The sequence below is a fragment of the Bactrocera oleae genome, chromosome 3, assembly GCF_042242935.1.
Source record: "Bactrocera oleae isolate idBacOlea1 chromosome 3, idBacOlea1, whole genome shotgun sequence".
Lineage (NCBI taxonomy): Eukaryota > Metazoa > Arthropoda > Insecta > Diptera > Tephritidae > Bactrocera > Bactrocera oleae.
In genome coordinates this window covers 2,107,339-2,123,763 of record NC_091537.1, presented here as the reverse complement: position 1 = coordinate 2,123,763, position 16,425 = coordinate 2,107,339, and the positions used below count along the sequence as shown (strand labels likewise).

Sequence of the window (16,425 nt, the reverse complement as noted above, 5' to 3'; positions counted from 1 at the left end):
TTACAAAGCGCACACACAGACATTTGTCGCACTTATCTTCATTTCTTTTAGCTTGGGGGGCGTACATATAATCAAATAAACATATAATATATATATATATATATTTGTAAACGTTGGATTTGCCTGCTTCCAGAATTGATTAAGCTTGATTTTCGCTTGTGAGTATCAGAATTGACATAATTGTTGTATATTTGAAGAAGAGGCATGTAATATGTAGAGTCAGACATAACTGGATATAGTTGCTATATGAAGGCATTCCAAGTGTGTATTTTTACCAAAAATTAGTTAGGTGTTTTACAAAACTGCTTAACTCGATTTAGTGCTTTTATGCTCTCCAGCCTCCGTTAGGTTTGTCCCTATAAAAAATTCAGCCAACTAACGCTGCAGATGTAACTTTTATAGAAGAATCTACTAAACTAAAACTCGTTTTGCAATAATTATTTTGTTTATAAAAGCTGAAGTCAAAATTTGCCGATAAGGGAACCCCGCACAAAAAGAAAAACAGATACTAAGTGCTTTCGTCTAAAGTCCACAGACAAATGTGGTATACATAACACAAACAACGGTTTTTACAAATGTGAGATTTTCGGCAATGCAAGCTTCCACTTTGGCAACAGAAAAGCATTTAAAATTGAGAGGATGAAGTGGGTAGTACTGAAAAACAAATACAAAAGTTATTCCTATAGTATTGTAATTTAATTACAAGCTGAGTATGTATATGGTAGTTAAATTATTATTGATTATTCAATAGCTCTGCTCATCGCTTAATATTTCTGAAACAAAATAAATATATTTAACAGCATACAATCATTTACCTAACCTCTCCCAATTTAGTTGCTTGTGTCACTTAAAAAAATTTCACCTTGAGACATTTAATTTCCAACTAAAATACATATTAACACCAAGTTACAAACATCTGCACATACATACATACGTGTATATATATATATCAAAGAACCGATTTGCTCGAATAAATATTTTAACAGAATATCACATCCGTCAATATGCCGCGCATAAGCACACACATAAGCGAGTAAAGCCGAGAGCAACGCGCTTTGATCTAATATGCTCTCACACCGCCAAACACAAGGCAGGGCAGCAAATTATTTATAAAAGAGGAAGAGTCAGCGCCATAGAGGCCAACAGGCAATGAACTGAATGAAATGGAGAGTCTTTGCTGAAGCGCCATTAATTGCGGTAAGAGGCGCAGCTGGTGGATAAACACTTGGCCGATAAACAAAAACAAGAAATCACACAATCAAAACGCATAACTAATAAGCTGAGTTAAGGTGTTGTAGGTGGGTGGGAGGCACAAAGAAAATGTGTTTATTTGCGCTCGGGAAACACTCAATTGCGAGCGAGTTAATTATTTGGAAAAGTTGAAAGGCGGAAGTAGACGTTTGTACGCACACGCCTCAGTAAATATACAGACATATTTCTCAAATCAATAGTTGCGAGCAAATAAGCTGTGAATTTTCATTTCACATGACGCTTGTTTTGACGAAACTCTATTATCTAGGCATGGGCTGCATAATCGGTCGCCTGGGAGACATAAATTTAAAGGTGTGCTTTTACTGCACTATGCGAGTTTAGCAATTACTAAGGATATATAGATATTGCCTCTAACGGACTACGCAGATACGGTACTTGGTGCGGTATTTGGCATCAGGAATCAATACTAAGCAAAATTAAGGTGAAAGAAACTTGAGGAGAAAGGTTTCTTAAAATTCGAAGTAATTATATACCAAATAACTGTCGCATGTGTATACCGAAACTCGATAATATTTTCAAGTTCAAAATGAAGTATTCTCGAATCTGAGTAGTCTAAATTCGATGTTTGGTTGAAAAGAGAGACGCAGTAACGCTTGACTTCGGCAGTTCAATTTTTTATTGAAATTTAAAAAAAAAAAAAAATAATAATAAACAAAAGAATGTAATAAAATATTTATATTATTTTCAAAAACAAATATGTGTAGTAAAAACAAAAACTTACTGGAATAAAATAATATTTCAACTTAAGTTCCAAAAAAGGTTTTAATTTACGGTGTAAAATATGCGCATTGCCGAGCATTATTTGTAAATGGATGAAAACGACAGAGAAAAGAAAAGGAATGAAAAACTAAATTGACCCAAAATAATAACAGCTGTTGCTCTGATTACACAAAAGTGAATGAAAGTAAGTATATAATCATACAGATACACTTTTGTTTTACACCTACGCACCTGCTAAGTATGAATAAATAGAGGCATATTTATATTTGTGTATACTATATGCTATAAACATATGTATATTTGCTATATATGTGTACACGTTGCTTTGCACATTCACACACACATACGTACATATATAATATTTGCTTATATTCATTTGGGCAAATGTTTGTCCTATTTATTATTATATACATTCTATTTATCCGTATTGCCGTCAAATAACAATAATAAAAACAAACATATGCGAGCATATTTCACTAATAGCGCAATGGCAAGAAATAAATATTACAAAAAACAACAACAAATCTTAGACCGCAACTAGCCATAAAATTTAGCTCCATTCAATGCATATTTAATAATGGATAATTTTTGTCCGTCCACATTTGCGTGTTTACACAAATACATACAGCTAAGCTTTTGGACGAAATAGTGCAAAAGAAAAATAAAATATAAAGAAGTGAGAAAAAAGTGGCGAGTCTGATAAGTCAATGTGGCAGGCTTAATGCCGATATGAGCAATAAAAACGATAACGGCGATGTTGTTTTGTGCTGAAAATCTGAAATTATTTACATATAGGAATATATTTTCAAGCAAATACTGCGTTATGTGGATGACTATTTTGCCAATTATATAAACATATACTCGCTTTCGATTTCAGTGGTAATTCGGTTAGTGAGACATAGAATTCCTGCAGTGGAATAAAGTTATAATTAATCTGACGGTAATTGAACTAGTAAGGCGAACATCAGCTTTATAAAAATTTTTAGCCAATTAACTACGGCTAATCACCTCCTATCAGTAAAACATTTGTGTACCTGAACTCTTGATATTGTAAATTTTTGCCTGAAAAAATAAATATGAACTAGTACCAAACTGGCATACTCTTGATTAGTTGGCTGCCTAGGTTTGCTTACGTGTTATACTACTTACTTTAAAACTAGTACATCATAGCAATTTGATTTCTCTAAAGGTATGTATGTATACGTGAATGTGTGTGAACACATGGACTTCAGCGATTTTCCAAATGATAACGGTATGCCTTATCGTGGTTGTGATTTGCAACACCGTTGAAATAATGAACTAGTAGAAACGTCAATACAGATAATATAATAAATATCTATATGCCAGCTGCATATACGCAGTGATGTATATTTGTATGAACTTACAGACGTCTGTATTTACAGGCAAAAACATATGCATATGCTTTGACAAACACTTACATATAAGAGTAGTCTATCCGCACCCTTATGTTTACTGCAACGTGTTATGTTTAACTGTAATGCTATAATTGGCTATAGCCTGAATTCTGTTTTCATTAATCCCCCTACATTATATGCCGCAAAACTAATTCGGCTATGATTGGAAAAGTTTTGCTGTATTTCTCGTTTCACGCGTTGCCGGTAAGGCTAACGGCCCATTAGCATGTGTCGGCTTGAAATTCATATGGGATTTATTGGAAAATCCTCTAAAAGCATTTAAGCTGTTCTACAAAACATTGGAACGTAATACTTGATAATTGTTCTTTAATTTGCGATAAATCTGTAGTTATGAGTGCGAATGTGAAACATAAATTTTAAATTACGCACAATTTGCGGTTTTCGTATTTATTTTTTGGATTCAAAAACAATAATGCCACAACAAGTGACGCAGTATGTATGTATTTCTTCTTAATCAGCTGGTTACATTACACATAAAGTGCCGATAAAAATATATGCTTCAAATGTTAAGTAAATGACTCTCATTCTCAGAAAACTTGAACCTAGGAATGTGGTATTATTTAATGAAACCAATCATACATTACGTGTATTTGTTAATTTTATATCGCAATAATTATTCAAATGTCGATATTTTGAATGACTGAGCCATAGAATACGATTTCAATTAATTTCGTGTGCAACTTACTTTAGACAACCCAATAAAAGCTTGCTATCTCCGCTCCTCTCACAAACAGATGTCAATATTAACCCCGTTTACCCCATTGTGCTCTTCAATTTACAGAGTGCACCGCACTTGATTAATCAACTTAAGTCAAGTGGTTTCCTCTTAAGTGTCAATTATAAAAATCGATTTACTTAGTAGTTAAAAAATTACGACAAAAATAAATTATGTTTTATAAATAATATGTATAGTATAGAATATGTTATATATATATGTTTATAATTATACACTGAACAGGGCATATTAAGTTTGCTGCGAAGTTTATAACACCCAAAAGGAAACGTCGGAAACCCTATAAAATATATACATAAATGATCAGCATGATGAGCTGAGTTGATTTAGCCATGTCCGTATACGAACTAGTCCCTCAGTTTTTAAGCTATCGATCTAAAATTTTGCATCTGTCCTCACTAAGCAGCTGCTCATTTGTCAGAACGAGGAACCTTTGTATTTGTGAAGGGTATTATAGCTTTGGTGCAACCAAAGTAACGGTTTTTCTTGTTTTTCTAATTTTTTTAACCCAAGGGGTTTTGCAAAAGGCATGCACATTTGGTTCAAAAAGTTAGATTTTTTTCATTTGATCTTTACGTGCCACTTTATTTATTTAGAAGGCAATTGAAATTCTCACACAAATCTTACATGCTCGATACTACACAGTTTAGTTCATCATGTATGAGGGAGAAATCTTAAAATCCACCTTTATATTTTTGAACGGAAAAAGTGATGAAACCACTTAAAGGCGATGATTGAAGCGAATAAAACAAAATTTATCGTATTAACAATTGAAAACTTTTGCCGAATAAAAGATAAACACAGAAGTTGACTTATCGCTACGCCCAAGAGCAACGCCCACAACGGGGCGTAATAAATGCAAGGTGTGTTTGCGGCAAAACTTTTGTTTGAAAATTGATTGAAATGCAAACACATAAAATTTTAGTGCGCTTAAAATAAATACTTACTCACACATGTGTGAGCATATTTTCATGAACTTATGTATATTGTGTTGCTCCTGTTTTGGACAGTGATTTTTGCCACAGATTTTTAATTAATATTCGAAGGAAGCAACGAAGAGCAAATAAATGTGGTAGTCTTATTTATTATTGTATAAAAATAAATTGAAGGCGTCTTTCGGTGGCAGATTTCTGTAGATGCAAATAGGGTTTCTGTAAAAACAGATATTAATAAATATACATAGGTAGGTGCGGAGAATATTTATATTTTTTTGGAAATAAAGAACGCCCCTTAAGGTTTACCATTTTACTAGAAATGTAGAAATGTTAGATCTACATATGCAATCTGAAAAGCAAAATTGAAAAACTTAACGGTTAAAAAAAAGAAGAAATGAAAAATTTAAGTATTACGAAATTACGTGATTATTTATCTAAGCAAATTGGGACGCATCTTTGTTAAAGCACAATTTTTATTTGACATGTTGCATATATTAGGGGTTTTATTAACTATTTTTACGATTTACAAGCGCCGTTTTTTTTCAAGAATTAATTCGCAGTGACAAGTTATCGACAACTGCTTAGTTATTCATAAATTCGCACTAGCAAGACTTGTTTATTGTTGCTCTTAAAACTACTTTTTAATTACCAAGCAGATTCACGACTTTTTAAAATATTTTTACACTTCACATATATGTATTTATTAATATTTATGACATTATTTTTGAATAAATTTTGTTATTTTTTTAGTTGTAGCTCTTTACCGATGTCACTACGTAGCGTTCTTCACACCAACTGAGCATTTTTTGTTGTTTTATTGACATTTCGGTTGTTGTTTAATATATAAATCAGTTTTCATTATTCACACACCCACAATATTTCTTTTAGTTGATCATGAGGATATGAAGCTGAAGATTTGTTCACCATAAAATTGTATTATTTATTGTGTTGACTTTTGTTATTGTTAAATTCAGTGTTATGCTTTAGCATTAAAATTTATTGCAGAATATTTTTTTGCACATTTTTCCATTAGAAATACTTTGGTATATTCACTTAGAGGAATCTTACCGATTACTTGCACCTTTCGAGAGCGTTTGCTTTTCCACGAAAGTGCGACGCAATGAGCCTTTTGTGCCGGCGCACCGAAAACCGCAATTAAAAACGTCCGAACAATGTCTGACCGACCCGGGTCCAGGCGTAAGCGCGTATGGGCTCAGAGCTACAGTCGCAGCTTTTGTTCAATATTTAGCGCTCAGCGCGCACTTTGGTTTGTTTGGTGCCACAAGTGTGTGAGCACTGATTGTTGATGCTGTTGGCGCGTGCTTCGCGTACATCCACACACACACACACACTCACTTATAAATGCCAAAAATTACACCCATTTCATTTATATACACCGAAACAACAGCTGTGTGGCGAACACCTTTACGACGTAGTAAATTTGTATGTATATGCATGTGTAGCTGAAGCAATTCTGATAACAATACGAAGCGGCGCGGCGCGGCGCGATTTTTATGATCAAAACAACGCGTTCTACGAGCTGCTTGTGCTACAACGTCCGTACATGCTGCCTTCTTGGGATAAACTGGATTTTCGGAGTTGGCATTTGGCGAAAATCGCAGTCGCATCACAGCGGTCAGAGCCGAAGACAGCGACGGAGACGGCGCACAGCAAAAAGTAGAACAGTGCAGAGCGGCGGCTTCAACAACAGTGCTAAATAGAGCGGTGGCGCTAAACATTGTATAGAGAGGGGCTGCCAATAAGTCAAAACCGATGGCTGAATGTGGAATCGACGGGTGGTCGGGCGTAGAAGCAGATGGCCTATCAACAACAGCTGTTGGTGAGCGCGCAGCGGAGAACACAAAAACTGCGCACAGGAACAAAGCGGGAGTAGTACTGTTAGAGGAAACAACTGAAAGTTATGTTTGGAAAGGGTGACACACTGAGCTACCTGGGGTTTCCCAAATTTATTATAAGTCTCTATATTTTATATAAATGAATATGTTACTGTTATGGTTCAATGGGTATGTGCTATGTAGATAGCCCTGATAACCAGTCTGCGATAAACAACAAAACTAAAATTAGCGTCAGCGACGAGTTCACTATGTCATAGAATCACCCACAATCGTGAGAGATGCTGTCAAGTGGTAGCCGGCATTGATGAGCGTTAACACAGGCTGTGCTCTCTATTGAAAATCTACCACTGTCCATGTTGTCTCGCGTTTGTTAGGAGAGTCAATTAAAAGCTGTGAGATGCGTCAACATAAATGCCAAATACATTGGCATGTCTACAGATAATTTATCTACAAATAAAGCATCAGAGATGTATGTGCGCCTTGTTTCTTAAAGGTTTGTTTGGGATTAGGAATTTTATATTTATGCTCCTTTCTGCTTGAAAGTGACAATACAAATATTATAATATTTATAATGATTCACACTACAAATATACTCCGGTTTGGCTTAAGATAGCATATGATCAACAAATTATACTCTTTCTATTTTTTTTAAGTTCATCAAGCATTAAAAAAAAAAATGAAGCTTTTAAAATTTTAAAAATCGCAAACGAAGCCTCGAAGCACCTTACAGCAATATCCATGTAGGCGTGTGTGAATACTTACCTACATACACTTATAGAGATTAAAAAAAAGCAAATGTAGTAAGTTCTGCAAAAGAGGCGCGTTCAATTTGCGTGTGTTCATAAAAAGTAGATATTCTTTATTTTTAGGTAGGGTATATGCTATAAAAAAAATTATGTTTTGAATAGTAAAATATTTATTTGTTGTTCACACTTTGTAGCTTTTCATTGCTTTTATTTATCAACAAAATAAGGCGTCTTTTCGGTGGTCGCTTGGGGTTGCTCATAGATTGCCAAAAAAGCGCTCACAGATTTATTTGTATATAGGTACAAACCAAAAGTATATGCATATGGTTTTGTTAATTTCCCGGTATTTGTAAAAGCCTCCATTAAGCTTTTGCGCTTTAAACTGCGGGCGAGAAACATAAAACCAAAGTTTTAACCGAAAAGCTTTTCGTTACAAAATGTGTACGAGTATGACAACAGATTGCCTTCTAATAGTGGCGCTCAATTTTTTAAGTTTATCGAAGGTGTATGCATTAATTCGTGCGGTTTTTTTTACGAAAATTAAGACTTTATTGTGAAAAAATTGTTATACATTTAATGTTCAAAGTATTGCCCATCGGAAGCTATGATGTTTGCCCATCTTTCTGGCAGTTTGTGGATCCCATTCCAAAAGAACTTCTCCGGCTTGGAGGTCAAGAAAGAATCAATCCAATTTCTGATACCCTGTTCTGAAGAGAAGCGTACTCCGGTGAGGGCATTCTGCATTGATCTGAACAAGTGGTAATCGGAAGGTGCTATGTCTGGGCTATAAGGCGGGTGAGGTAGAACTTCCCACCCACAGTTTTCCAAATAGTTTTTAACTGGCCTTGCAACATGTGGCCGAGCGTTGTCATGATGAAAAATTATTGATTCGTGTCTGGTCGCATATTCTGGTCGTTTTTCCGCGATAGCCTTTTTCAAACGAATCAATTGTTTTCGGTAGAGGTCCCCATTGATCGTCTGACCCAATTTCAATAGCTCATAATAGAGCACACCCTTGTGGTCCCACCAAATACATAGCATAACCTTAGCAGCATGGATATTCGGCTTTGCCGTGGATGTTGATGGTTGGCCGGGCTTCACATACGATTTCTTGCGCTTTGGGTTATCATAATGAATCCATTTTTCATCGCCAGTGACAATCCGATGCAAAAACGACTTCTTTTGGTGGCGTTGAAGCAACATTTCCGACATGCAGAATCGACGTTCGACGTCTCTTGGCTTTAATTCATAAGGCACCCAATTTCCAAGTTTCTGGATGAATCCTAATGATTTTAATCGTCTGGAAACGGTTGCTTGATCAACTCCTAATACTTTTGCAAGTTCTTCTTGCGTCTGGCATGCATCTGCGTCGGGCAATGTCTCCAATTCTTCGTCTTGAAGTTTGTTTGGCTGTCCGGGTCGTTCTCCGTCGTCTAAGTCGAAATTGCCACTTTTAAACCGTGCAAACCACTTTTGGCACGTTCGTTCGGCTAAAGCATGGTCACCATAAACGTCCAGTAAAATACGATGGCTTTCGACAGCACTTTTCTTCATGTTAAAATAATGAAGAAGAACTCCCCGCAAAAACACTTTATCTGGTACAAATTTCGACATTTTCAAATGAATGAAACAAATTGTTGTTCACGCTCAAACAATTTATATCTACTGAAAACGACGCGAAATGGCAGTACCTTTGAAATGAATATAGTCACAGATGAATACGACGCGAAATAATACTAGTAGAGCCCTCTCTTAGAAAACCGCACGAATTAATGCATACACCCATAAATTAGAATGTGCAAAGTCGACAAATATGAACGTAATACAAATTTTCAGTTCAACTTTTTGTTTAATATAAAATATCTGATTTTCCATAACAATACCACAGTGACCACATTTCACTATCAATAAAATTACGCTCATAAAAGTTCTTTTTATTCTCGAAAGCTTAAAGCTCCACTATAACTTGTAACTATAGACTTAGCTATTTGAAGAATTGTCCCCGTTTTTGTAATAACTTTTGCCTGACATGCCTACTAAATATTTATCTGCCATATGTTAAAATTCCCGTTTCAGTTAAATGGAGTTAGAGTTACTTACTCACTTCTCACACTCACAAAGTTCTCACACTGCTGTACGAAAATGACGAAAGAGAATTTTTCAATGCTTGGTCTGCCTTTAGGCACACAAGCAAAACACTGCGCTGTTAGCAATAGAGAGCATTCTAGCATTAACAGTATCTCGTTCATAAAGTCAACACCTTGCGCTGTCAACAGGTTGCTCGATTTCGTTGTGCTAAATATATACACAAGGTTCTTTATAGAATTATTGCCAGGATAAGCACAAAACAAAAGCAGAAAACTTCGCCTTGGCAGAATAGATGATAAGTGTGCGGATGTTTCTACTAAAGCTTAACGTGAACACATTCAAACATACCAGCGCATACATTTCAAAATCTGTTTGATCCTTGCCTTAGCTGTGGAGCATATGGCGACTTACCTTGCGGATTTTCTTATACTTTTCTCCCGCGTGTTTCGGTATCGGTTAATCTATTTTTCTCAACATCAAAGATGAAATGCGTGAAAACCAAACAGTGAAGGACATCGCAAAAATATGTAGTGTAATTGCTTACCTGTGAAAGTACAAAGAAATGAAAAGGAATGAATAATAAGGTATTCTTATTAAAGTGCGTAAAGGTAAAAGTATTTTGTGCTTTTTGTTGGTGGATAGTTCATTAAGGGCTTCTGGGTTTAAGATTTGGTAGTTTCCTTAAAATATTACATATGTATATCGCTAGTCGCTTTGGGATGTACTAATTTTGTGAAGATATTATCTCATTGGGAGATAAGTATATGGTATGTATGATAATATTAATTAGACTTAAATTATTTGTTTATATCAAAACTAGAGGGAGATGTAGACCAACTTCAGCCATTTCTGGCAAAGAGCTATGAAAGCTGTAAGTTCGGTGTCGACATATTTATTCAAAAGTACTTAAATAATGTATTGAAGCAGCCTGTTGGATTCGTTTTAGATTTATTGAATGTATTTTAAAACTATTCCAAGCTATCATCTAATGAATTTTTTCCACAAAATTTGTCTCCAATTGACTAACTAATTTGCGTAACATCAAATTTGATCTGGCAATGGCGAGGTTCAACTAACGGCAAGTTGCAACTTAATCATATGTCAGCATTATATGGTATATAACAACTTCAGCACCACTCTTAATATTACTAAATATATATTTTGTTTGGATTGCTGCAATTTTAACAGTTCCTGGTTTTCGAGAAGCAATTGTAAACGCTTATAAGTGTAGTAATACAGAAATTTGTGTTTAAAATTAATTTAAATAATTGTGCCAAGATATAATATCATTTAATTTCAGCGTCACTTATCTTCAATTCAGAACTTTAAATTTTCGCTAAATTAAATCAATTTCGACATATGAGATCTTTGCAAGTAACTTGTTATTTTTGATCGAGTCAAATAGCGGTATATTTGTTATATGAAGCACATAACTTCGGCCTATCTAATAGCTGAAACTTTTGAAGAGAATAAATATTCTAATGAACTAAGCCCACAAAATATGGACGTTGCATTTATATATGTACATATAACAGTACTCTGATTATGAGGATGTGCTGGCATATTTATAATTCGAGTACTACAACTTCCGTACGACTATTTCAGCAATATACAAATCTTTTCAAACGTGCCATTACCCGCTCTGTTTGTTTACACACACTCGCTTATAACTGTTGTAGTTTTTCGCATCCATTTGTGCCATTGCACGGTTACATGTATATTGAATGAAGATTTGCAAAAAAAAACGGCTAAGTTTATCGATGCTCTTAATAAACTTACAAACTCGTATATAGCGCTTCATCATATATATGTATGTACAAGTGGCTTGATCGTTAGTATGTTCTCAAAGCTACATAGTTTCACACTCATTCTGAAGTGACGTTTTTGTTCGACAATTCGACGATATCTGAATGAATCGGGCAAAGTGAGTGTATATGATGACAGCAAACATACTTTTGTTCATTAATTAAATACATCTGAAGTAACAGATATTAATTAGTGGAAATTTCACACTGGTTGAGCTATAAAGACAAAATAGGAAACCTACTCATTGCATTTCAAATTGCTTCGGTTTCTAGTTGAACGCACTATTCATTTAAATTAAGCAACAAGTGGAAAAGTCAAAACATAATCTGCTTTTCAATTCGACAGTTATTCAATTCGGTTCGCAATTTCACTTTTTTAATTGACATAGAAGAGTTGAATTGAGTTTTTCATGTCACTTTCATATATTGAATATTCACGTGATTTGCATAGTTTTTCCATTTAGCAATGAAGCACTTTGCGGATAAATATAACTCTGTTACATAGCGATTCATATTATTGAAACTAAAATGTAACTGTGATTTATTAATTTTCGTTTGAACAGCCAATAAGCGTGGTATATGGAATCCAAAGCACTTTTAGCTGAAAAAAAATTAGAATTTTTTTCCATAGTGTGTAAAGTGCTGAGGAATTTCGAAAAAAAACTAAAAAAAAATGTGCTTATATTTTGTACTTTATATGCATGTGAAGCTCTAGAAACTGCTAGTTAGACTTTGATATCTTACATGCCAAATATTGTGGTCGGTATACTGAAATGTGAAAGCAAAAACATAAAAGCAAATTCAGTATATGATTTTTGATCAAGCTACTTGCTAACCCAGCGAAGAACTTTTATTTTAAAAAACTTTGATTTGTGACAATACCTTATGAATATTCACCACTCTCTCTACCCACCTTCAGTTTCTTCCGGAATCACATAAAAATTATTGTCATAATTTTTTCCTCAATGATTTTATATAAGTTTGTAACACATAAGCATTGGATTACACTTTTGTGCTATTTAGTTATTGATTGCTAAGCGAAAAGATGCACCGTTAATTACTAAAATATTATTATCAGTTCACTGCACTTTCATAGGTTTAAAATTTTCACCACTTGTTGATATATTTTGATGTCCAAATAGTACTTCACGATCGTATACAACTTATAGTACTTTTTTCTTAAAGCTTTTTCACTTTATTAATTTTGCAGTTTACTGAGCCCAACTTAAGCGCGTTCGCGTCTCTGCACTTCGGCGTCCGTTTTGAAATTAAAGCGTTTTGCGCATTTGCAGCTGAACTCAACCCGCCTTTTGGGCAGCGCTTTGATTGCTTGTGTTAGTGGCATGCCACAAATCTAAAATAGCATGTGAATTCAACTAAATTCAAACATTCAACATTCAAAAACCGCATGACTGACCATTGATTATGAGCGCATATAATCGCTTTACGAGTGAGGAACTGTAAGTGTTTATCGGATTTAGGGTTTGAGGGTTTCCATGCGTTATGGTTCTTGTCAACTTCTTGTGGTTATTGCATTTGCGCGCTCTTGTGGTGGAATTCGATTGAATCGTTCACATTTTTGAAAGGAGCTTTAAAATGAGCAATTTTAAATATTTGTATAGGCATGTGTAGAACTTAAGCCTATATTAGCGTGGACTTATGCAATAATAACAGCAAAAACCCTGCTGATAAATATATGAAATATATATGAATACGCAATATATAAATATAATTGTGGATTGCTCTGCAAACCGCATTTCTGTTTTTAAATATAACTCATGTCTTTTAATGTCAAACGAAATGATCTTTGACGTATCAAAACACAAAAATCTGATATTATTTTTTCGCTTTTAATATTTTGAACGGAGTTAAGTGATAACGTTGAGACAGTCAGACGACAGTAAAGTTTTTACAAAAAATTTGTTTTAAGCCATACCCATAACGAACCCATTTGGAATTTTGAAGTTAAGCTGAGAAACAGTTCATTCTTAAAGCTTCGATTAAATTTCAACCAAAAGTATTTCTCTTATGTAAAAAAATTGCTTCTTTTGCTGGATTGTAACGGAATAGTACTACTACTTGTATGCTCTTGCAACATGTTGCTAGAGAGTATAATAGTTATGTGCAACTAACGGTTGTCTGTATCACCTACAAGTTATCGAGTTAGATATAAGATTGTATATATTATATGGATGATCAAGATGACGAGACGAGTTGAATTCCAAGTGACTGTCTGTCTGTCCTTCCGTTCGTCCGTCTGTGCAAGCGATAACTTGAGTAAAAATTAAGATACCTTCACGGAACTTGGTATACATGTTGCTAGCTAAAAAAGTAAAGAATAAGATTATATCCCTGTTATTTAGTACAAAGAATTACAGTATCAAGATGCACTTGTGAACAAAAATTTTTGAAAAAATGGGCATGGCCGCGCCCTTTAATAGGTTAAATGTACATATTTCCTAAACCACTAAATCTACAATAACCAAATTCGTTTACAACAAATCTTATAAATTATCTTACCGACAGTGTGAAAATGTATGAAATTGGATGATAACCACGCCTATTCCCCACATAACGGTGTTGTTAAAAACTACTTAAAGCCCGATAAATCAATAAATAAATGCGCCAAAGACATGAAATTTTACATGCCATATCAGCCGGCGGCCCTATAGGAGCCGGAGTCAAAATTGGATGATGGGCGTGGGTTCGCCTACTTTTAGGTGAAATCATATATCTCTGGAGCTACTCAACCAATTATAACCAAAATCGGTATATAACAAAATCCTGCCGATCCTATGTCACATTGTGAAAATGAGCGGAGTCGAAATACAACCACACCTTCTTCCCATATAGCAGAATTTTAAATTCTATCCAGTATACAAATCAAGCACCAATGAATTTATCTGGATAAAACTTTGCACAAATAGTGCCGTTGAGTTATGCTTGCACGTAGCATGAGTTTAACATTTTCGGTTACAACCGAACTTAGCCTATCCTTACTTGTTTTTACATATATTTTATATAGAAGCAGTTGCTGCGGTATAATGCAACTAGAAATGTTAATAGCATACATATATATGTATATATTTTATATGTACATATGGTTACATAGATATTGTTATATGAATTCAGCAAACACGAAAAGGAGCTACTTTTATTAAATATTTGTGTTTTGGTTATACACTCGAATTTCCTACAGAGCTAATCGAGCTGCCGAATTCTGTTTGAGCTCATTTTTTTACCCTAAGCTCTTTTTTCTCCAGTTTTTGAGCGCACAGTTAGGTGTCAGTAGTTGCAAGTGGCAATTAATTTGCAACGCACTTCAAAAAAAAAAAACAAGTGTGTAGCAGTTAAATTGGATTTTTTTTGTCAGTTTTACAAACGCTGATCGAACAAGCAACGATTTCTAATATCAGCTAAGTTCAGTGGTCAAATGGCGAGTTCATAAACATTTTTGGGCTTATTCTACAGAGATTAATAAACTTATAAATAAAAGCATTTGTGTGATTTACTAGACTGGTTTTCATTCAGTATATGACAATTTAACAATTCTGGTAATTCAAAGTTTGCAAATTTTCGTTTTACTTGCAAGAATGTTCCCAACGAAGGCATAAACCTACAAATATATATATGTACGTATGTGTGTGCATTCAGAGAAACTTTTTCTTCAAAGTACTTTTAAAATATTTTCAACTGGCTTAATCTTCGACGAATGACGTAATTTCTGAGGCCTTTTTGTTTGTTTCAATTTTTTGCAGAAATTTTTAGATGGAAAATCTCATCCACGCTGTAATGATGCTATAGATCGGGTGGAATATCTTCGATAATTTAGCTGTTGCTTTGTTTATTGAAACTTTAAAACATCGATCAAAGTATTCGTGGCATAAGCTTTTTGAATTTTATCTGAGCGGCAAACTTATGACAATGTTTAATATGGTTCGCGACGGTCTTTCACAATCCATATCTTAAGTGCAAGCTTTCTAAATTAACAGCTAAATAAGTAAGATCATTGAGCTGATCGGCTATGAAAATAAAACCAGTAATTATATTCGCTGTGCAGTAGAGCTTTGCAGTGACAATAGCACCCCTAACGAATTGGCCATATTGGACCACGTTCTGCCCGTATGTGGCATGAATGTGTTAGATATCTAGAACAGAATTATTAGCAAACCTGCTGGGTGGCGCATTCCGCCATGCTTTGCTAAAACCACTCTTTAACAGCACACAGACTTGCATATGCCACACGCCCGCAAAAGGTGCGTACGAACGAAAATCAAAATTTGAAATTATTTTAAATTGAATTGAATGTAAATGTCAAAATACCTGTCTGCTAAAAAAATGCGTCAAATGCCAATTTGACGCCGTTGCAAATCAATTCAATAAATCAAAAGTCGACGTGGCGAGTAACGAACGTGCATTCGCCGATTTAGACAGGCAAGCGGATAGCCAGCACAGAAGGCGCAGGCGCGGGCTTGCCTTTACCGCCTATGGCTTGTGGCAGCACAGAGCCAAGGGCAGGCGAGTGAGCGCTGAAGATGGGGGAGGAGTAAAAACTAAGTGTTGCCGAACAGTTGTTCAATGCAATTTTTGATTTTTTGTTCTATATTTTCATAAATAACCAAGAGTAATAAATAATAAAAAAAATGTCCTATAATGTCAAGCGCATTGGTTTTTAGCCGTCGATGCGATCAAGCCTTTTAGAAAATAAACACTAAAATGAATAACTAGCTAATTTTAGTGTAATCAAAACAATGCAAATAAATATTGATTCTAATATTTATGAAAACTTGTATATACTCTATACAGCAACAACACCACAAAACACCTAAGCGCA

The 16,425-nt window shown here is 34.7% G+C and overlaps 1 protein-coding gene across 6 annotated transcripts in view; it reads right to left on the bottom strand.

Moving 5' to 3' along the window:
• The window catches only part of Pde1c (Phosphodiesterase 1c), a 153,067-nt gene that overhangs the window by 95,167 nt on the left and 41,475 nt on the right, over nucleotides 1-16,425 (bottom strand). For 2 of the 6 annotated variants that reach the window (XM_036369377.2, XM_070107134.1), the window contains exon 1: nucleotides 6,165-6,824. The exons of 2 other annotated variants lie outside the window; for them this stretch is intronic. The gene's annotated coding sequence lies outside the window, so the exon portion shown is untranslated. Of the gene's footprint in view, nucleotides 1-6,164; nucleotides 6,825-16,425 lie in introns of those variants that run through there. 2 more of the 6 variants (XM_036369379.2, XM_036369380.2) reach the window with 2 other exon arrangements.